The sequence below is a fragment of the Cetorhinus maximus genome, chromosome 25 (assembly GCF_964194155.1).
Source record: "Cetorhinus maximus chromosome 25, sCetMax3.hap1.1, whole genome shotgun sequence".
Taxonomy (NCBI): Eukaryota; Metazoa; Chordata; class Chondrichthyes; order Lamniformes; family Cetorhinidae; genus Cetorhinus; species Cetorhinus maximus.
This window is the reverse complement of record NC_135903.1, coordinates 17,788,787-17,811,012: the sequence shown is the minus strand read 5'-3', so window position 1 is coordinate 17,811,012 and position 22,226 is coordinate 17,788,787. Positions and strand designations below refer to the sequence as shown.

General features: G+C 45.1%; 1 long non-coding RNA gene across 1 annotated transcript in view; it reads right to left on the bottom strand.

Annotated features, from left to right (window-relative positions):
• Nucleotides 1-2,034: 2,034 nt before the first annotated feature.
• Nucleotides 2,035-22,226, bottom strand: part of LOC144667734 (uncharacterized) — a 48,492-nt gene continuing 28,300 nt past the window's right edge. Inside the window, exons 2-3 of the long non-coding RNA XR_013573358.1 lie at nt 4,244-4,399; nt 2,035-3,119 (exon numbers count right to left, since the gene is read on the bottom strand). This is a non-coding gene — a long non-coding RNA (uncharacterized LOC144667734). The remainder of the gene's footprint in view (nt 3,120-4,243; nt 4,400-22,226) is intronic.

Below are 22,226 nucleotides of genomic sequence, written 5' to 3'. Positions count from 1 at the left end.
CACACACCAGGCCTGGAACACCAAAACTAGCATACAGAGACCAGAGTCGCAGATGGCTTTTAGCCCCTTTTCTTATGTATTCCTGGAAGAGGAAAAACAAACATGACTTTCACCCAAATCAGCTTTCTTTTCAACACACATCATGTTCACAGTCTGGGATATAAATCACAGGGGATGGTTTCTGTTAAGATGGTAATTAGCCTTCATTATCTCCGCAACCACAAGGAATTACAGTTCAGTGTTTGCATTGCATCTTTTCTTTTGAAGTGTCTCTGTCTGAAGTAGGCTTTGACACCTTTTAGGGTGCGACATTCTGTTCTCTGGACTAGTTGATCAAGTGTATTCCACATAGGAATTTTCCAGCAAGTGGTTACGTTACAGTCTCAGCCAGCTTTTGTTTGTATGTCCTTTTTTAAAAAAAACACGTCTTACTTAAAAGTTCAATATGACCATAAGTAATTTGGGGCTATGATCCATGGTCAAGACACCTGCTGTATGCTGGTATTGCATTTTACCCACTGTTACTGGAATATTAGTGACCGCAGGTAGCATGTAAGATAGATCATTTGTTTTTTTTAGTGATGTTGGTTAAGGGGCTCAGTACTGCACTGGATTGTTAGGTTAGACTTGTGCTCAAAATCTCTGAGTGGGACTTGAATCTTTGACCTCCTATTTGTTACTTCCAGCTTGCTGATCCAAGGTTGACTGAAATTAAGACACAGAGAAAATGTACTGTTCTTGCAAGGATTTCTACAACTATTTCCTTTTAACGCCTTTTATTTAATATGTAATGTTATAACAATATAGTTAGAGATGTTTCAGCATATAAAACAGCTTAAGTACTTAGCAGTCACTGGTTGATTTTAAGCAGTATTTTCACTGTGTAAGGCAATGAGAGCAAATCTTGCCTATGTCTGCTGTATGTCTGAATTTTCCTGGTCCGCAGGTTAGGAGGTGGAGCTGGGAGCAAAATCGGAATATTGTGCATCAGGTCAGCTACCTGACATGTTCCTACCTCCGAGAAATCTTGCCAGAGGTGGGGTCAGCATTGCAGGAGCTACCTGCCTGGCAGCTGCAGATGGCCGATTAGGCCTATTAATGGGAATTCCAGAATTGGGGAAGAAGTGATCAGGATCTTACCAACAGCAGATGAGGCCCCTGCTAAGGCTGGAACCAAGAACTGAACTAGAGGCCGCCACGCGGGTGGCCATTGATGACTCCTCTTCATCACTCCAGCATGGACCCACTGTGATGTAACAGCCACAGCTGCAAATGCTGCAAACCAGCATGTGGAGGGGCTTCCCCTTCACATTGATGGCCTAACAGCTCTGGCCATTGATAAGTTTTAATTTTTTGCAAAGCTGCAGAGAGCAACTCCAACTTGAGGCGCCTTTCCTGCTTGCCTCAGATTTGCCCACCTCTCCCGGTGGGGCTGCCAGCCAGACACAGCAGTAAACCCTCTGACCCACTTCCCTGGTTCACCTGCTCTCCTCAATTGAATAGGGCTCCCAGAGGCGGCTTCTTTGTGTCCCCCTGCGAGAAGATTTTGAGCGACATCCCACCAAAGCCACTTCCTGGTTCCCAACCTGGAATTTAGGCCAACAACAGGATCATGACCCAACTGGAAAAATTCAGCCCCCCATTTCCATTAAGGGATCTGAGTTTTGGCTTTTAAACAGTTTGGCCAACTGTTCAAGTGTGAGAACTCAAATCACCACCTGATTCCAGTTTTACATACCAAAGTTAGCATCTCATTGAAGCAAAAACTGTTTCTCTGCCATGCTGACGCCTGTGTTTAAATAAAACAGGCTTGAAATTAACAGCTAATTATTGACAAATGCAATAACACCCTCAGCAAAATCATTATTAATCTATCAGGAATACACACACTCCTCACCCAATGAACAGGGTTAAATTCATCCTGACCATGGATGAAGGATCAAATTATCCATTTGACAAAGCATATTTTAGGAATTGCTTGAATTGCTCTCAGGTCACTAGATCAAGGCAGTTCCTTGCCTTTATCTGGTGGTAAGTAACCATTGGGAATATCGTCATCTCCTTTAGCAACATTTGATGCTATACCTTATTTGTTTGAAAAACTTGCAAACACAGACTGATATCTCCAATGATTGATGGTCAAATATCCAGCCAACCTTATGTCTAGATAGAATTACTGTGGACAGAATAGAAGGATTACTATCTTAATTAATCAGTTCTAGATTGCACAGATAGAGGGACTTCAGGGTTAGCTCTCATTACAACATAAAAGAATTGTTGCTAAAGGGTAGACATTGAGATTAAAGTTCTTACAGGTAACTAATAATGTATCTTTCCTTTGTCCTGAAGCAGTCTATATCCCAGCAGTTGGTTCATTTGTGTTCTATTCCATGAAACCAAACAGTGAAGGATAGAACTGCAGCCTATTCTTTACATACGTTTATAAGCTTTTATTTCCAGAGATAGAGTACAAGCATGCACCTCCTGTAGAAGAAATGTTTGCATTTACATACTTATACCGTGAGAGGTGAGGCAGGCAGGAGAATGCCTCAAGGTGGAGTTGCTCTCTGCAGCTTTGCAAAAAATTAAAACTTCTCAATGGCCAGAGCTGTTAGACCATCAATATACTTATATATTTCATAACCACCGGGAGACTCAAAGCACTTTACAGCCAATGAAGTACTATTTGAAGTGTAGTCACTGTTAAAATCTGGGAAACACAGCAGCCAGTTTGGACACAGCAAGCTCACACAGACAATAATGTAACATTAACCGGACAAACTCTTTTTATGATGTTGTTTGAGGGATAAATATTGTATAAGTATAAATATATCAGGATACTGAGGGTAATCTGCCTGCTTTCCTTCAAAATAATGCAATGGGATCATTTACATCTGCCTGGGAGAGCAGACAGGGTCTCAGTTTAACATGTCATCCAAAAGACAGCACCTCTGGCAGTGCAGCATTCTTCCAGAACTGCACTGGAGTGTCAGCGTTAATTTTTATGCTCAAGTCCTGGGATGGTGGGGCTTGAATCCAAAATTTACTGACTCAAAGGTAAGTCTGCTACCAACCGAGCCTTGGCTGATAGAAGCGAATCCTCAGCCAATGTCTACCACCTGCACACAATTAAACACAAAATTAACAATTGTGAATGTAAAAATTCTCAAACTCATCCTCCCCAATAAAACTGCTGCCGGTAAGATCTATGCGACTGTTTCTGAGGCTCAAGCATGCTTCAAATAGCCTATGACATTTCAAAGAATAGTAGGGAGCTTTCCTGGCATTCCAGCCAGCATTCCACTCTTAACCAACACCACCAATGATGGGTAGAATAGTTATTCATACCGTTGTTGTTTGTGGCATCTTCTTGTGTGCAAATATTTGCCTATATAGCTAACTACACTTAGGGCTGCCAACTGTGATTAAATGTATTTATGGAGGTCTTATCGCATGATTTGCCCCCACGCTCCAGCTATTTGTCGGCCAACACATCGATCCTAGTAACACATTGCCTTCTATGCCAATTGGAAGAAAAGGACACATTACCCAACTGAATGATGTTTGACTGTCAGCCAAACAGCCTTTTTTCCCCCCTATTTTCAATATTTTTATACCTGGTAAAGAGGAATGTTCAAAGAAAATGTTTTTTTAAAACTATCTTTTTTAATGGCCCAATGATTTTTCTCCAGGGTTGCACACAGCAGTGTCCTGGGGATTGATCTTCAATTCCTGGAGGCTCCAGGCCAATCCCGGAGGGTTGGCAACCCTAACTACACTACAAAGTAATTCGGCATATTGCAATTACTTGAAGATGTTTCTAAGGTGCGTTGTTGGTTGCTAGGCAAGTCTTTTGCTTTTTACCTAAATTTTCAATTGCCAGGGCTATTTGCACTTTTTCTCACCTGTTAATTAAAAATTCACGTCAGAACAATTTGGTTACCTGAGCTCTGCAATGTCCTTGGTGATTTCAGGAGTTCCAGTGCATAATCTAAGCCTGTTCTCAGCAGATCTGTTAAGCCTAAGAGTGGTGTATTTGGGAATTGCTAAGGTACTTCCAAAACTGCTCTTGGGATGTAGAGGGAATGGGCACAGGATTGCCCACAACCCAACTCACCCCTCACCCCATTGAAATTGTTGCATACGGCTGAAACCTGGTGGATCTAGCTACTGCCCCAATTTCCTAGGCTTTTTCTGAACAGAATTGTCCATTTGCAACTGAATGTATCCCCTTCACTCTCACCCTCATCAAAAATTCCACCCTCTCCTTGACCATCAGGTCTCATGCCTGTTCACATGCCAACTCTAAAATGTCCTCCTCCATTGGCATCAGCAATGCCAAATTTGGAACTCCACCATTTGTACAGTTGCATTCCAGCACATTGTGCTTCCTCTTCTCCTGTGAGGACAATAGCACATTCATGAGTCCCTATTCTATTTGGCTGAGATATACAGGCTCCCCCCAACATTGCTAGTCTATGTGCCCAACTCATTGCAGGGCTTCTCCCTTCTAGGCAAGCCTACCATCCTACCTAGTCCCAAACAGTCTTGCTGGGCACAGGTCTCCTTTGCCTCTAGAGCCAATCATGTACCACCACCCAGCCCCACCAAATGCATGCCTACCCATATACATTCATTAAAAATGCAAAGTGGCTTCTTTACTGACCCTTACAGAGCAGAGACAGTCATTCACCCTCTTTCAACACTGTACCCAGGTCCTATGCACAACCCCCAGAACTATTCACTATCTCCGCCACTTCTGTCCAGGCTTTCTTGGTTAGATGTGGAGGCTTCCTCTTGCTATCACTTGGCAACAATATCCCTCATCAATCACTGACTGCCTGCAGGAGGGCCCGCAAGTAGTCATCTGAGAAATGAGGGGTGCATTCGCACACTTCCATTGCCACTAGCTTGGCTTTGTACTCTGGCTACCATGCCTCAAATCTCTCCAGAGGTTGGCCCTGCCTGTGCTGCGGGACAGCAGAGATGGGCTGCCACTGAAGAGGGTCCTGCAACCGCACACAACTCCAAAATCTTTCCTTCGGTGTCCTCAGTGTCCTTGCTCACTATTGGCTGTCCTTTGAAACTCCCCCCGCCCACAGCAACCTTAATGGAAGAGCCTGTCCTACTCCTCCCCACCCCCACCACAAAAAACACTGGCCCACTCAGCAAGCGACTTTCCTGCTGGCCGGCCATTAATTGGCCAGCCAGCATGTGATTGCTGTTGGCTGCCAGTGTTGAGTGGGAGCGGACATTCATATCCACTTCTGGGCCTGCTGACCCAGCATGCACACCGAGTGTAGCATTCAGGCCGTAATCTTGTGATCAATCTCCGCACTGCAATCAATAGCAGCTCTCAGTAAGTGAAAATAAAATCACTTTTAGACTCATGGGAAGAATTTTCCGGTTGGCGAGCAAGGGCAGGGCCTGCTCGCCAATGCGTAAAATGACGCATGGTGACATCGGGCGGGTGTCCCTACGTCATCGCGTGTCATTTAGATTTTCAGTTCAGCGGGTGAGCAGCCAACTTGGCTGCGCGCCCGCTGAACTGTCAAAGGCCTGTTAAGGGCTGTTAAAAACTAATTAAAACAATTAAGGTTGGCGGGGGGCAGGCGAAGAGCCCAGGCGGCCTTCACACTTTTCATGAAACCTCATCCACGGGCGGTATGAGGTTTCATGAAGTGTTTTAAAGTTCAATAAAAACTATTTTAAAAATTCATTGACATGTCCCAGCTCAAGTGACACTGTCACATGAGGGGACATGTTTTAAAAGTTTTTTTTCCTTTATTTAAATCTTTAAACCTTAAACTGATCTCCCTGAGGCACCTCTCCGCAGGCCCCGACTCAGGGAATACTCCCCGCCCACTCAGCCATTCCGGGCCCACGTCACGCTGGGCGGGCCTTAATTGGCCTAAAATGGTGGCGCGTACCCGATTGGGGGGCGCCAATTGGGTTCACGCCTGCTCCTGCCCCGCCCCCCCCCCCCCCCCCCCCCCCAACGACAGGGGGGAAATTCAGCCCCATATTTCCAGGTATAGATGAAATGTTTAAAATGATTATTCCAAGAATCAGAAATGTTAATGGTTTCAGAAGTAATATTGACCTCTGCATATTGAGTGCTCCCTGACCCAATGTCAAATTGATCATGGATGGCAGTCTTTGCACAAAAGACTCAGCCTTAAGGGTGTTTATCTAAAGATCAATCAATGTCACATTTTGATTATCGTGTTCAGTTAATGGAATAAAATAGGCTCAATTACCAAAGTACACAACTCTATAATCTCATGATTGCAACTATGTTCATATCAAGATAGCTGCCATACAGGGCATTAATGTGCTTTCTGAATTGTGAAATCCAATATTTGTATGTTGAAGAAAGAATGAGTCTGAAGCCAGCCTGTACCTTAAGACAGCTTTATTTCCAAGCCTGCAGGGTAAAGATGCAGACTCCTCCAATTGCCCCAACACCCAGTGTGAACACCTTTTAATACTTTTGTAATGAAGCCCTAGTATGTGCCTAATTGGGGATGGCTGTTCTTGATACCAACTTAAAGCATGTGCTCTGCTGCAGCACAATTCCTACATCAGCAGGCATTTTGGAACAGCCTAATTAGGTCATTATCCAGCTCTTACATTATGTTTACTAAGCCTGTTATATTTATTTTATCATGGATGGAAATACTTTGTTTATATTATTACAACCATGCCATGAGGAGGGGTAAAAAAGACGCCCCTATTATACCACTCCAAGTCTGACGTGTAACAGGGTTTTTTGTGAATTTGTAAGGATGAAGGTATTTACTCAATGTCTGTGCTTAACCATTCACATGCTGATTGTAAAGAAACTCATCTGACTGGCTTTCTTGAGTTTAAAACCAAAAGACATTCGTTTTTATTGAGTTAAAAACCCACCCAGATAAAGATATAAAAATATTTCAAAACGTAAATCCATGCCTGACCTTCACAACACACACATACACAAACATGCAAAATGACAAGTTATAAAGTAGGAAATTGCTTTCTTAGCCAAATTAAAGTTCAATGCTAAAAGGTCCAAAAAAAGAGTTCACTGCTTATGAGTCCTTTCCTGGTATCTGTGGCTACGGCAGATTTTTCTCCACAGTGATCTTAAAATTCCAGGAGTTGACACCCATGTAAAACTGCAATTGCCAGAGACCATTTCTTTTCAAAACATAATCTGTCTTTTCCAGAAGTTGATGAATTTTGCACCTGAGGTTGCTTTCAATGAAAATTCTCTATCTCTGTGCTGGATTTTGACCTGTAAAGAGATAGGGTCCTGATCTTGGGAGAGGAGAGAAGGGAGATTGTTGCTGCTTCATTTGGCAACTTTTCCAGTCTACTCTTTTAGCAACTTGCATGCTGTATTAAAAGAGATTTCAGAAAATGGCTACTCCAGTCAAATTACTTCCTTCCCCATAATGCTTTCGGAAGTATTTGCTTAGCTGATGTCTGAACAGACTGTGGCTATTGTCCCATAGCGTATAATGTCCCATCCATTAGCTTCTAAAAGATTCATTGCCCACCTCGATGAGATGGAAAAACACCTTTCCATATAGCTATTGTCCTGGTAGACTTACTATCTCCACTTGAGAGGTAGCCTTATGCATGTACAAATGTGAGGTCCAGTACAGCTTCAGTAAATCTTTTGAGGTAGTGCTTGACATTAGCAAGTGTGAAATTCCATAGAAGGATGTTGCGGCATGTCTGAATTGCAATTCACACTAGAACTTTCCAGAAACTGGTCAACTTGCAATACCAGATGTCAGGTGATTTCTGACAGCCATCTTAAGTCAGTGTGTTTGTTTGCTTTTTTTAAAAGTCCTTTTTAAACAGTTCAATATATGTTTCAGCCAATGAAATTACAGATTAATATCACTCATATACAAGTCACATCATCATGACAGTATTAATATACTGATTTGTCCTTAAGTAACATTAATCCTTTGACTATTATTAAGAAATCAAAGTTCTTTTGGCCTACATGAACAACAACCTTTAACATCGTGGCTTGGTGTCAACTCTGTTCTAGGAATTTGTTGTCTTCTGTTGTTTCTTCTGTTGTGGACAATTTAAAAGGTGCTTCCGCAAGTCACCCATTAGAAATGCATTTGTATGTGAGTGTGTATATTTTATGCTTGGAGTGAGTACTTCAATTTAAAAATAACCTGACAACAAAACTTTTTTACTTAAAAAGAAAAGGTTAGTTTATTTCACACTATTGCTCTGGAAGTTACTTAAGAAAAGGTAAAGTTACTAACATACACAACACACACACTAAGGTTAGTTAGAGATGAAGATAAAAATGATATATTTATAAACGTGAATCAAGTTTGGTCTCTATTGTTCAGTGCAGGCCTGATATTTTAAGTTGAGGTGTTACATTGTCTGAATTGTGAGGTTATAGGATTGTCTCAGCAGCTGTGGTGCCTGTCACTGTCGAATGGCCAGAGGCTGCTTTCACAGGTAAGCTTAGTAGGTGAAATCAGGTTTATTGGGAGGAGAGATTCTGGTTCTGTAGGCCTAGCACTTTTAACTGCCTAGTTACTTTACAGTAGACCGGTAGCTATTTTTCTGGTTGCCTCTTTTTGTCTCTCCCTGCTGCAAGCAGTTCCTCTTCAAGGTGCCTTTCTCATGTTGTTTCAAGATGGTTCTGTCTCTAGGCAACTTCCTGCCTTTTTCAGTACAGCATGAAGCAAAAATGGCAGTCATCATGCCAAGTCACTATTCCATACAAGGCAAGTGGTAATTCCATTATAGTTTTGAATTTTTTTTTAACCACCTTTTGGCCTCAAAGGGGCCAAGGCTTTTAACTCCTTATCAGTTCTTATCAGTTTATATCTTGATTGTGTTAAAGCTACCAAGTCAATGAGTTTCTATTTACTCTTTTGGAATACTCATTAAATTTCAAATGTCCTTTCATGTCTAGGAATATCTGTTTGTAATCCATTTAGAACATTCCAGAAGCTTGAAAAACATTATAGGTTCAAAAAGAAGTCAGGTGACTCTTGACAGCCATTTTAAGGCCCACAGTGTCCATTTTTAGAAGGGAATACAAGTTTTGAAAAATCTGTAACATCATAACCACACGCCCTAACACCTCATTAATCCTGTTCTACCCCAATATTAAAATACTTAACACTTCTGGAATGCTTGTGACACGGTATGGGCAGAATCGTCCCAGATTTGCACTAAGTGCAGTAGTGGGTGTGAAAAAAGACACTTTACCTGCTGGCTACAATGGCAGATTTTTGCAGTGCATCATACCCTTCTGTGCAGTCACAGGAAACACACCGGATTGCTGGCGGCCAGCCTCCGATTTGCCCACCACGTTGTTACCTCGCTGCTTCCTCACTCCAGGCACCATATTTAAATTGCAGCCACGCGGACAGTTCTCAGTGATTACAGCCCAGGTCTGCTCCAGTGAAGACATGGCCCCAAAAGCCAAGAAGAGTGCAGCCCCCCGATTCAGTGATACATCCCTGGGATGCCTTTTGGATGCCGTGGAGTCCCGCCACAATGTTCTCTACCTGTGCTCTGGCCACAGGAGGCCTATCGGTCTCACCACTCTGGCTTGGGAGGCGGTGGCAGAGATGGTCAGTGCCAACACTGCACACAAGCGGTCGGCCATCCAGTGCAGAAAACGGATGAATGATCTCACCCGTGCCGCCAGGGTAAGTCAACCATCTGATCACTCTCAACTCACACACTCACAAGACCATCAGACATTCACTGGCACCTCACTCACTGCCAGCTCAAGGGACATCTCCCTCTCGCACACCCTCACATCCCCATCTGGCCTTATCTCCCTTGGAGTTCACCTCCTTGTCCCGTCCATGGATCCACCCAGCACACCGGCATGCCTGGCATCCTTCTCATTTGGCCTGGCATGCACTTTGCTCACACTCTCTCCATTTGTCTTTATGCAGGACAAGATGACGCACAAGCAATGCGAGTGTTCACATGCAGGGTGTACATCAAGGTCCTCACTCCATTCGAGAGTCGCGCATTGGAGCTGGCTGGAGAGGACGTGCGGCAATGATGAGGTTGGCGTCAAGCAACCTAGTGAGAAACCGGCACCACATCATCTCTCTGTCAATGCTACCCTGAGTCCACTGTTCTGTGTGTAACACGGCTGCCAAGCACTAATAATCTCTACTTCCTCTCTGAGGCACATCTGCCATGTCGCCCTCAGGCAACCTTGACCCTGACTCCAGCACCGAGAGCACCTCAGATGAGGACGCTGAAAGGCAGCACCATTGAAGACCTGTCAAGGTGCTCACCCACACCCTCCACCAGCACAACAACACACACCCTGGTGGAACCTAGCTGTACAGCAGCCTCAGGTTCACTATCTGGTGAGCACACACAATCTGTTCCACAGCAGGCAGAGGCAGGGACACCTGAGGTTGCCAGCCCTTGGAGGACTGCTGGAGGCAAAGAACCTGATGAGTTGAGTCAGATGATGAGCCTCTGGACTCGGCCTTCAATCAGTTGGTGGAGCTGCAAAGACTATCACAGGAACATTAGGAAGGGATGTCCAGTGCACTCCTCAGATTGCAAGAGAGAATGGAGGAGTCCGTCTGGCTTCAGACTAGAGTCAGACATTTACAGAGGCTATGTGAAGATCTATGGAGTGTCCTCACTGCATCATCCTCCTGGAATCTTGTGACTATTAGGACCTCCACTGCATCTCCATGACCTGAACCTGAGCACTGAGGGTATGTGAGCCACCATCAGCCACACAGGAGTCAAACATTCTCAAATGCAAGGGGAGGATGTCAGGACTGTCCTTACTGCAGCTCATCATCATCCTCCATGAATCTTGTCTGGCCAGTGTGATGGCCTCATTGCCAGCATCCTCGCTTTCGGGGACCTCATCACCCTCATCCCCTTTGAGGTCCTCATAGGAGGAGTCGTGCAGCTCCTCCATCTCCTCCTCAGCCAAGTCCTCCCCCCGTATCAGCACCAGGTTGAGGAGCACGCAGCAGACTACAATAATGCGTGACACCCTCTGAGGACAGTATTGCAGTGCTCCACCAGACCTGTCAAGGCACCAGAGCTTCATTTTCAATATGCTTATCACTTGGTCCACCAAAGTCTGGGTCGCGGCTTGAGCCTCGTTATACCGTCGCTCTGCTGCAGTCTGAGGCCACCACACGGGTGTCGTCAGCCATATTCTCTGTGGGTAGCCCTTGTCTCTGAGGAGCCATCCCTGCAGCCTCTGTGAACCCTGGAAGATGTCAGGGATCTGAGACCTGCTAAGGATGTAGGAGTCGACGTTTCAAGTCCTCATGACCCTTCAACAGAACTAAGTAAAAATAGGAGAGAGGTGAAATATAATAATATAATACTGGGCGACCGCTTTGCAGAACACCTTCGGTCTGTCCGCAAGAATGACCCAGACCTCCCTGTCGCTTGCCATTTTAACACTCCACCCTGCTCTCTTGCCCACATGTCTGTCCTTGGCTTGCTGCATTGTTCCAGTGAAGCTCAACACAAACTGGAGGAACAGCACCTCATCTTCCGACTAGGCACTTTACAGCCTTCCGGACGGAGTATTGAGTTCAACAACTTTAGATCTTGAACTCCCCCCTCCACCCCCACCCCCTTTCCATTTCTTCCCCCTCCCCTTTGTTTTTTCCAATAATTTATATAGATTTTTCTTTCCCCACCTATTTCCATTATTTTTAAATCTATACCTTTTATGCCCTTTTAGTCTTATTTCACCCCACCCCCACTAGAGCTATCTGTACCTTGCCTGCCCTGCCATCCATTCTTAATTAGCACATTCGTTTAGATAATATCACCACCTTCAACACCTCTTTGTTCTTTTGTCTGTGACATCTTTTGATTATCTGCTCCTATCACTGCTTGCTTGTCCCTACAACCAGCCCCCCCCCACTTGTCTCCCCCCACCCCCCCACCTTAAACCAGCTTATATTTCACCCCTCTCCTATTTTTACTTAGTTCTGTTGAAGGGTCATGAGGACTCGAAACGTCAACTTTGTTCTTCTCCGCCGATGCTGCCAGACCTGTTGAGTTTTTCCAGGTATTTCTGTTTTTGTTTTGGATTTCCAGCATCCGCAGTTTTTTGTTTTTATATAAGGATGTAGGAGTTGTTGACGCTCCCTGGGAATCCTGCGCAGACCTGTAGGATGTGTTTGTGGTGGTCACACATCAGCTGATCAGTCAGCGAGTGGAAGCCCTTGTGATTGATGTAGTTGACACGGAGATCGAAGCACCATGTGAGTGCAGTCGATGGCAATCCTGCACCTGGGGAAAATCAGAGATTGCCGCCAATCTCAGTGCGCTTGCTTTCTGGCTTTCCTGATCCTGGTTGAAATGCACAAAGTTCTGTGTCTTTATGAAGATGGCGTTCGTGACCTCTTGGATGCACTTGTAGCTGGGAGCTTGCGAGATCCACACAGGTTACCTGTGGAGCCCTGGCATAAAAATTAAGCACCGCAGTCACTTTCACGGCCACTGGCAGTGAATGCTCTCCTTGTCCCCGTGGCGCCAAATCCTGCAGCAGGTGGCATATGTGACCAACCAGTTCCCTAGACATGTGCAGTCTTCAGCAACACTGGTTCTCAGTCACCTGCAGGAATGACAGGTGCCATCTATAGACCCTGGGTCTAGCGAGGTGTCTACGAGCGACGGCTCTCTGTGGATCTTCAGCTGCATGCACAGCAGGCCCTGTCGCCCCTTCATCTTGAGGGCGGTGCTCCTCCCATTGGCAAACCAGGCACCTCCGCCACTCTCTTCTCCTTCTTCCCTACAAGTCATGAGGCATACCACTAAATCACCAGGCTCCATGATCCTAATGTTCTCCTCCTGCAGGATTAGAGAGAGAGACGTGGGTTAGCATATGTGCCCTAAGAACCTCTCTTGGTTAAGTTTCAAGGCCCCTTCTCGCATGCCGGAGAGTGTTGGCCGCCATTTGGATGGCCAGTGTGCAGTGCACTCATTGGCTGTCCAAAACCCCACCCACGTCCACTCCACTCCACTTGACCGATTGGTGGCAGCTTCGCCCACTGGACTGCATGCTGTGCTCTCAGCTCAGGAGCAGGCATTCTCCTAGCCCGCACTGCAAGGCTGCACTGTTAGCTTGAACCGTAATGGATACTGGTCCAAACCTTAATAAAGACATTGCAAGGGGCTCTGAGTGCCTCCACCAGTGACTGCGCCATAACCACCTTTCGCAAGGGCATTGTACAACTTGCCCAGTCAGCCAATTATTTTTTATTCATTCATGTTGTGCAACCCCCTAAAACGCATATCATTTTGCAGGCTGCACCCAAGAGGTGAAAAGTTCTGGAGCATTTGGTGGCACGTTTATGCTTTTGCGTTGCTTGAGTGGGCAGAAATGCTTCAGAGGCCCGGCTCCAAGCCTGTCAATGGAGTTGCTGCTGAACTGTCTCAGCTGCAGAAAAATGCTCACTTTTGACAAGCTTTTCCAAGGGCAGGAACCTCCGGTCGGCGAATGGGGGCGGGGCCCGCTCGCCGACACATAAAATGACGCGGGATGACGTCAGGTGGAACTCCCAACGTGCCCCCGCGTCATTTCCATTTTCAGGTCGGCGGTGGCACGTCTGAGCCAGCTGTGCGCCCGCCGACCTGTCAACGGCCTATTGAGGCCATTGAATAACTAATTAAGGTCGTTAATGGACCTGCCTGTCCAACCTTAAGGTTGGCGGGCAGGCTGGGAGCCCTGGCGGGCTTCAGAAAAAGCATGAAACCCCATCCACGGGCGGGAGGAGGTTTCATGAGGGTACTTAAATTTTTTAGAAAGGTTTCAATAAAACTTCTGGACATGTCCCCACTCATGTGACAGGGTCACATGAAGGGACATGGCAGGGAAAATTTTTTAACATGTTTATTAAAAGTTTTAAATCAGAGCTCATCTCCCTGAGGCAGCACTTAGCCTCAGGGAGATCTGTGTGCTCTTTCGCGCACATGCGGGGGCGCTGATTGGCGGCACACCCGCCCGCGCCCACTTCCGCACTTCCTCCCTGACTTGGGGGTGGGGGGGGGAGAATTTTTCCCCAAGTGTGTGGTCGATTCCCTCACCCTCACCCTGCCCCCTCCCACTGCCCTCCCGGCATGTGCTTGTGCACTTCCTTCACTCGGCACTGCCTTGTCTCCATCCCAGCCCTGCCCACACTGGAGCCCTCGTCCCGGCACCGCGCTGAAAGCCAGCCAGGAAAAACCAACTTGCTCGTGCCCCCCACCGAATGCGCGGCACCTCTTCCTCGATGTCCTCCGGGTGACCCTCACGAGCGCTGCATAAGGTTGTGCGCACTCACCTCTGTGTTTCCCCCCACCCTGAAGTTCAGCTCACCAGGTGCACGCCTTTTAAAGGCAGTTGTAAATCGCGCCATTCTGAAGTCACGCCGATGTGGGAGGTAAATTTGACCGTGGGGGGATGATTCCGGCTTGTCGCCATAGCGATAAGATGCAAATGCATTAAAATTAAGCTCCCAACATTGGACGGCGAGAAATGTGGCCCGCCATCGACATGTAGAGCGGACATCGGCAAACTGGCTTCACCACGGCATAAAACCGATATTTGGCCTTCTCGCCATAGTGTCTGCTCGTGCCCGTCATAACACCCACCGCCAACAGGAGCAATTGATTCCAGCCTAAGTCTTTAATAAAATACCCCTGATTAGTATCTCCTTCAGTTCCCCTTTCTTAGGGAGCCAGTTTTCACTGAAAACAAAGGATTATATTTGAATTTTGTTTAGCTACATTTTTTTTTCGGAATGTAACACTGGCAACATTTGACTTATTGCCCATCCCTCGTGTCCTTAGGTCATGAAGAGTTAACCGTGTTGTTTAGGGCTGGACCAATTGTCTCAATGGTTGTGAATTTCACTTTCATTTCCTGTATCAGTTTAATCGCTACAGCTCTGGCACCTCTCCATCTCCTTTCTGTTTAAAAGACAAAGCAACTATAGAAACGCAAATGCGAGGGAGGCTCTTAAAATTTTGATTATTTTCAACTAGAATCATCAAAGACATGGGATGGAATTCTACAGCCCCCATCACGGCAGGGGTGGGGCTGAAAAAGGCGGCGAGCTGTTCAAAAGCCCAACGACTTCGGCAGGACCAGAAAATCCCGCCAGCAGGAGGGGACGCAAAATTCCGCCCCTTGGTCAAAATGGTTGATGGCTTTCTTTTAAGAAGCCTGTCTTGTCAATGCCCTTAAAGAATCCTCCGTCAGTCCATTATCCATGTCAATGAAATCTCCACAGAACTAACAGAAGAAAATTAATAACTATCCACTATAAATTTTCTAACACTGATCAGCGAGGAGATCTCCAAACTGCACATTTGGATTTTTTCCATTTCTTTTAAGCCCTGAATCGGCACTGTGGGCTACTAATATATCAGCTCTAAATAGGTAGATCCGAAGTTCCTCCTGCCACCATTTTAATGGAGACATTTAACCTATTCACAATAAATAGCAGCAGAAGAAGGCTATTAAGCCCACTGTGCCTGGGTTATCACATAGAACTATTCACTTAGTACTGTTGCCCTACACTTGTCCAGGTTCTTTTAACATTTTTTCATTTATCCATTTTCCTTTGCAGGAATCATTATAGATTCTGTTTCCATCGCTACACTGAATTTTACAGGGTTGGCAGATTGGTGGAGGCTGGGGGGGTGGGTGGTGGGGGACACAAAATTGGGTGCCATTCCATGCCTATTCGCCTATCCCTGCCTCAATTTTACCAGCGGTAGGAGAGGCATCACGTGGCCCACCTTCCTGTGGGTCAATTGAAGCACTTAAGTGGCCAATTAGTGGCCAACTAAGGGCCTCCTCCCGCTTCCATAAAATTTTTAGCCCCAGAGACAGGAAGCCAGAGCAAAGTGTTCAGACTGCCACATTTTGCTGGGTGGCCAGTCAGCGATGGGGGTGCTTCCATTACAGGCTCCCAGTGCCATTGGAGGCCATCCTCCAAGATCATTCCCCCCACCCCACCCTCCCCAACACCAATGTTTCCCCTCCCCCAGTGCCCTGCCCACCCAGGCCTCCCACTCTCCATGTTGGGGCCTATGAGCCTGGCCCCAGCGAGACCCCAGACTTGCCTTAAAGTCTGACTTCAACGGAGCATGCCCCTGGACAGCTGCAATGCCAGCAAAGGCCACCATTCCCAGTGGCACTGCTGGTACCGGGGGCTGCCAGCCATTTGATTGAACAACAGCTCTCAAAGGCAGGGCTTCCTCCCCGATGAGCCGCTTCAAGCCATTTAATAGTCTGATGGCCAGGAAGCATGGACCCTGCCCCCAACCCCATCCCCACCCCTATGTAAAATCAGCCCACTGTTTCTGGTGGATATTCGACACCCAAACAACGTTCTGTGTAAAATAAAATCTCCTCATTTTGATCTTTTGATGATGATTTTAAACGTATGCCTTGACTCACCAACCAGGAGAAGTAGGTTTTCATTATGTATCTTATCAAAAACCCATAATTTGGACAGTCTATCAGAACTCCCTTTAATTTCTTCTGTACTATTAAAAATGCCCATTGCTCATTTCTGACCTACTAATTAAAGTCTCCAAGTGGGCTAATGTCTCCACTAAAATAATGCACAAAGGAATATCATGAGAACTTGTATAACGTTTGTCCACTAATATCAGCAATTCTAGTCTCGAACTTTGCTTAGCTTTCCATCTTGCTTTCATTAAAATAAATACAAGAATGCCAAATTGTCATGAAAAGTTGATTACAGCCACAAATTACTAATGGGCAAATTGAACTTTTTCAGGAAGAATTATGTGCTTGTGTGTTCTTAAAGAAATACAAGCAAGAACACTGAGCAAAAGATGGCTGATAAGGTAAATCTGGAAAGTTTCTATATGGATTATACTGACAGACCTGTCCTGAGAGATCATAGAATGTCACACCTGAAAAGGTGTCATGGCCTTCTTCAAGCAGAGATACTTGAAAGGGAGATAGGAAAGATGCAAAATTCTGAACTTTAATCTCCCGTGATTGCAGAGACAAAAGACTGATTTGCACGTCTCAGCAGTCACCCAAAAATCCATCTCCTGTTGATCTCAGAGTGTGTAAATAGTTCTGAGATGGATGCAAGGCATGAATATTTCCCCTCCTGGAATACACAGGAAAAAAATGAGTTAAAAAGTTAACTGCAGACCAGTGTGCTGTGTGTCTCAGCAAGAAGGAAAAGCAGTCACCCCTACAGTTGCAGTTGAAGTCTCTGTTGCTGGAGGCAAGGCTCAGCAGAAGCCACAATCAAAAAGGAAATAAAACAGCCTCTTCAGCTACTCTGCAGAACTAAATGTCTCCAACTAACTGCGAATCTGCCAAGGTCAACTCTACTGGAATCACCCAGCTTAATGGCCGCAACGTACCACCATCTACGTCTCACAGGCAAGCAAAGGACAGGCATAAAAATGCCCATCAGCTGAAATAATTGGAATCGCCCCTCTGGGCATTCAAGGTGCACCCAGTGGAATCGCTGGTTACAAGCCAAAAAAGCAGAGATGTTTTCTTTGCCAAATTCAGTATCAGTAAATCTGCATCTGACTTAGATGTTTCCCACAACACATGCCTTTGTTCCCCTTTCAGCATCAGGCTTTTCACAAGCCAATGACATCCTGTATTCTTATTGTGGTGAAAAATTGCCCTTCAGAACTTCAATTATGAGATCACATCTTCAGCATGTTACCCACCTCCCCAGCTGCCCCCACTTCCCACCATCCTCTACCTCCAGTACTGAGCTTAATATAATGTGGCCCATTGTTGTGACTGCTTGAAAACACTTTTAATCAGATATTCAATTCAGCAACAGATCTTTTAATGACAGTTATCAAAAAATCGCATCCAAAGGGTTCTTCAGCAATTCCAAGGTTGGGTTTTGTTCGTTCAACGCCCACATCCTAAAATTTATTCTTGAAATGAACCAGAAGTTTGATTGAAACATTAAAATACTGAGATTATTTAAGGAAAAGCAGTCTTTGACACTGCACTAATTGGCCGTTATCTGAAGGTATGCTATGAAGTAAGCTTCAGTCTTGCCTGAACTGAAACACCATGCAATGTATTCCCAATACTTGGTGGTCAATCTCAATGCTATGAATTCAAAAATGGTACAGAAGGTTAAGAAAATGGTTAAAAAGGTATCCTGAGCTTCATAAATAGACGAATAGAGCACAAAAGCAAGGAGATTATGATGAACCTTGATAAAACATTGGTTCGGCCTCAACTTGGTTGTGTTCAATTCTGGGCACTGCACTTTAGGAAGGATGTGAAGGCTTTAGAGAGGCTGCTGAACAGATTTATAAGAATGTGGGACCTGAGCTACGTACATGGATTGGAGAAGCTGGATTGTTCTGCTTGGAGAAGAGAAGAGTGAGAGGGATTTGATAGAAGTGTTCAATATTATGAGGGGTCTAGGCAGAGAAGGCAGAGAGATACTGTGATGGGAGGGTCAAGAACCAAATGACACCGATATAAGGTGAAGGGCAAAAGAACCAAAGCGAGGAAAAACCTGTTTACACAGCAAGTAGTTAGAATCTGGAATGTACTGCCTAACAGTGTGGTGGAGGTAGAGTCCATTGTGGCTTTCAAAAATAAATCGGATAAGCATCTGGAGAAAAAATTAGCAGGGATATGGGGAAAGGACAGGAGAGTGTGATGAGTTCAGTTTCTCTTGCAGACAGAGCATGGACACAACATGCCTCCGAATGGGTTATAATCATTCTATGATTCTATTAAATAATCACAGGTACAATTTTCATTAAATGACATCAAATCTGAATTATGTATTAAATAAATTATTTAAAGGCATTCTTTTACTATGTGCAACTTCCTCCCAAAGCTTCTTTTATGAACGAATGACCTACTAATACTTCTGAATTAATCTTCCTAAAAGGATTATTTTGCTTTGTAATTAATGTTCCAACACAAAAATCGCAAATGAAAACATGAAATTGATTCTGAACCAAGTGTTTTCTGACAAAGATTGAGAATTCCGCCCAGAGTAAGGATGAATCACTAACACACATTCACGTCCTGCCAACCTGAAGACGTTGTCAGTATTTCACAAGGCAAGGTAATTAAACCATTATTTTTATTTTCTACCCTTTCCCCTCTCCTAGACCTGGATGTCACACATTAGCCTGACTAAGGAGGTGGTCATTACTCATAAGTTCCTCCATGTGTTAATAATCAGAACTACACCAATGTGCATATGCTGTTCCAGTCACAGCTAATAGAAATATGGGGAATGTTAGACAAATTGAGACCAACGTCTGTCTAGTTCATCTTCTACCATCCTGGGAGGTGTCAGCTGTGGCTCAGTTCATAGCACCCTCGCCTTTGAATCAGAAGGTTGTGGGTTCATGTCCCACTCCCGGATACCAAGAACTGTGATTGTACTCGAAAGAGTTGCAATCTGTGACTATTCATAACTCGAAAGAATTTTTTTTCTACCATCCTGGTAGTCACGTGAAGCACTGACTAATCACAGCAATCAAGCTCTATCAATTAGAAAGAAAGAACTTGCAATCATACTTTCCATACCCATGGACAGAGGCAGGTAACAAAATTGGAGGTTCCTCTCCCTGAAAAAACTTCCAAGAGCAAACCCAACAATGGCCTCAGTAAAATGCTTGTTTGCAAGGCTGGCATCTGCTTTGGAGCTTCTAAAACCACATGTCAACATGATGGCGAATTCCTGCCCACAGCTGGTGCTGCCATTTGTTGTTGTCGCCATGTTTATAAGTGGACATATTCTAACGCGTAGACTACTTTTCTCACCTTGGGCTGTGTTAGAGTAGAGAGACCTGCTGGCAGTATGAAAACCAGCGCCGATGGGCCAGAGCAGAGAATTTATCAAGGATCAGTCCCTGACTGATCACCACCTATAAATCCCCTGATACATGTTTCTGGTTAGGGTTAGGGATGGCCATGGGAGTTCCTGCCTACAGCAGGAGGGAGCTTCATCTACGAAGGCAAAGGGACGGTGAGATCGTCCTGTGTACAATGTTTTAATTTATGTGGGGGTATACAGAACTTCAAAGAAACTAGGCGTCCAGAGTTGTTAGGGATTGAGACATGTGCAGCAATTAATTTAACGGGTACAGTGATGCAGGGGCGTAAGGTTTTAAAACCATTTCTGTCCTGTTTTTTTGTTCATCCCTGTTGGTACTTACAGCTGGAAATTTGGGTATAGCTCCATATTTAGGCATGCCAGGGTGGCAAGGCTACAATTGGGAGGGGCAAACAGCAGGGTACAGCAAGGGCCCAATGTTATTTAAATGAGGGGTGGGGAGGAGTAGGGCTGCTCCACATTCAGGCAAATTAATTTCAATAACTTACCTTCTTCATTGTGGCCTAACAGGCCATCCCAAAGCCTGGCTTTCCTGAGTGTGTTCAATGCCAGCTTCCTCAGGGCAAAACCAATCTTACAGTGAAAGCCTCAAATAGGGGTTAGGCCCCTTATTTTCATATGCAAAGGGACTAACACCTGTTCCAGGTGTGGGCACTGCCCAATGATGCTTTTGTCCTTTCCCAATATATGTACTTGTGGCCAGTAATGTGCATGCATTTCCTGCCAGACATTTGGGGACTAAGTGATAGTTGCTATGCAGCCAACTTTTCCATCCTTAGGGTCTTATGAGCCTTTGTACCAGTTTTTCTAATTTGTTTATTTCCCCCAACAACATCACAGGCAGCAATGGCTTTCACTAATCCCAAATCGGAATCGCGTGGAAGAAGAACAGGGCATTCAGAGGGATGCCAGGTGAATCAAGTGGCATTCAACAGGCTCTGTTGAACAGGCCCCACCTTCCACACCCATGCACCCAAGGACAGAGGCAGGTAACACAGGTGCAGGCTCCTCTTCCTGAAGAAAATTGTGACAGCAAACCCCACGATGGCTTCAGTAAAACATGTGAATGCATCAATAACCATTATGTTGAGTGGTCCTTCAGAAACACATCAATCACAGCATGTCATGCTATAAATGGTAATGCATGAAAGAAGGCATGGCAAATAGGTTGACTGCACGCGGCAAGTTGCCACCAATCCTTTCTACAGGCCCTGTTATATCCACCTGGCAATCGTATAGCTTGGTCAGCAGAGAGACAGTTGCAGGTGAAGGGAGCCACGTTATATTTCCAATTTCCAATTTGAATTCTCAAACTATACTCTCCAGTTACAAGACTAAGCCTCTTCAGACACATTAATGTCAGTGCCCCACTCAAGGACATAGAAGGCCATTCATCCCTACAGCATCCAGCCATCTCACATACTCCTACTATTAGGAACATAGGAATAAAGGAATAGGAATGGGGCATTTAGCTTGTCGAGCCTGCTCCGCCATTCAATTAGATCATGTCTGATCATCTACTACAATACCGCTTTCCCATGCTATCCCCATATCCCTTGATGTCATTAGTCTCCAGAAATCTATCAATTTCTGTTTTGAACATGCTCAATGATTGAGCTTCCACAGCCCTCTGAGGTAGAGAATTCCAAGGATTCACCACCCTCTGTGTGAAGAAGTTTCTCCTCATCTCAGTCTTAAATGGCCTACTCCGTATCCGGAGATTATGATTTTAGATTCATCAACCAGGGGATGCATCTTATCTACATCCACCCTGTCATGCCCTGTAAGAACTTTATAAGTTTCAATGAGGTCACCTCTCAATCTTTGAAATTCTAGGGAATACAGATCCAATCTCCCCAATCTCTCCTCATATAACAATTCCACCATCCCAGGGATTAATGTGACCTCCATTGCACTCCCTCTATGGCAAGTATACCCCTTCTTAGATATAAGGGGACCAAGAGTGTACACAATACACGAGGTGAGGTCTCATCAAAGCTCTGTACAACTGCAGCAGGACATCTTTACTCCCGCACTCAAACCCCCTACCGTACTTCCTAACCTCACACTATTTAAGAAATATTCTGTCTTTCTGTTTTTTCTACCATAGTGAATAACTTCACACTTATTCGCATTATATTCCAGCTGCCATGTTCTAGCCCATTCACCTAGCCTGTCCAAGACTGTTTGAAGTGTCCTTACATCCTCCTCACAACTTACATTCCCATCCAGTTTGGTGTCATCAGCAAATTTGGAAATATTACATTTGGTCCCCAAATCCAAATCATTTATATAGATTGTGAGCAACTGTGGACCTAGCACTGATCCTTGTGATAC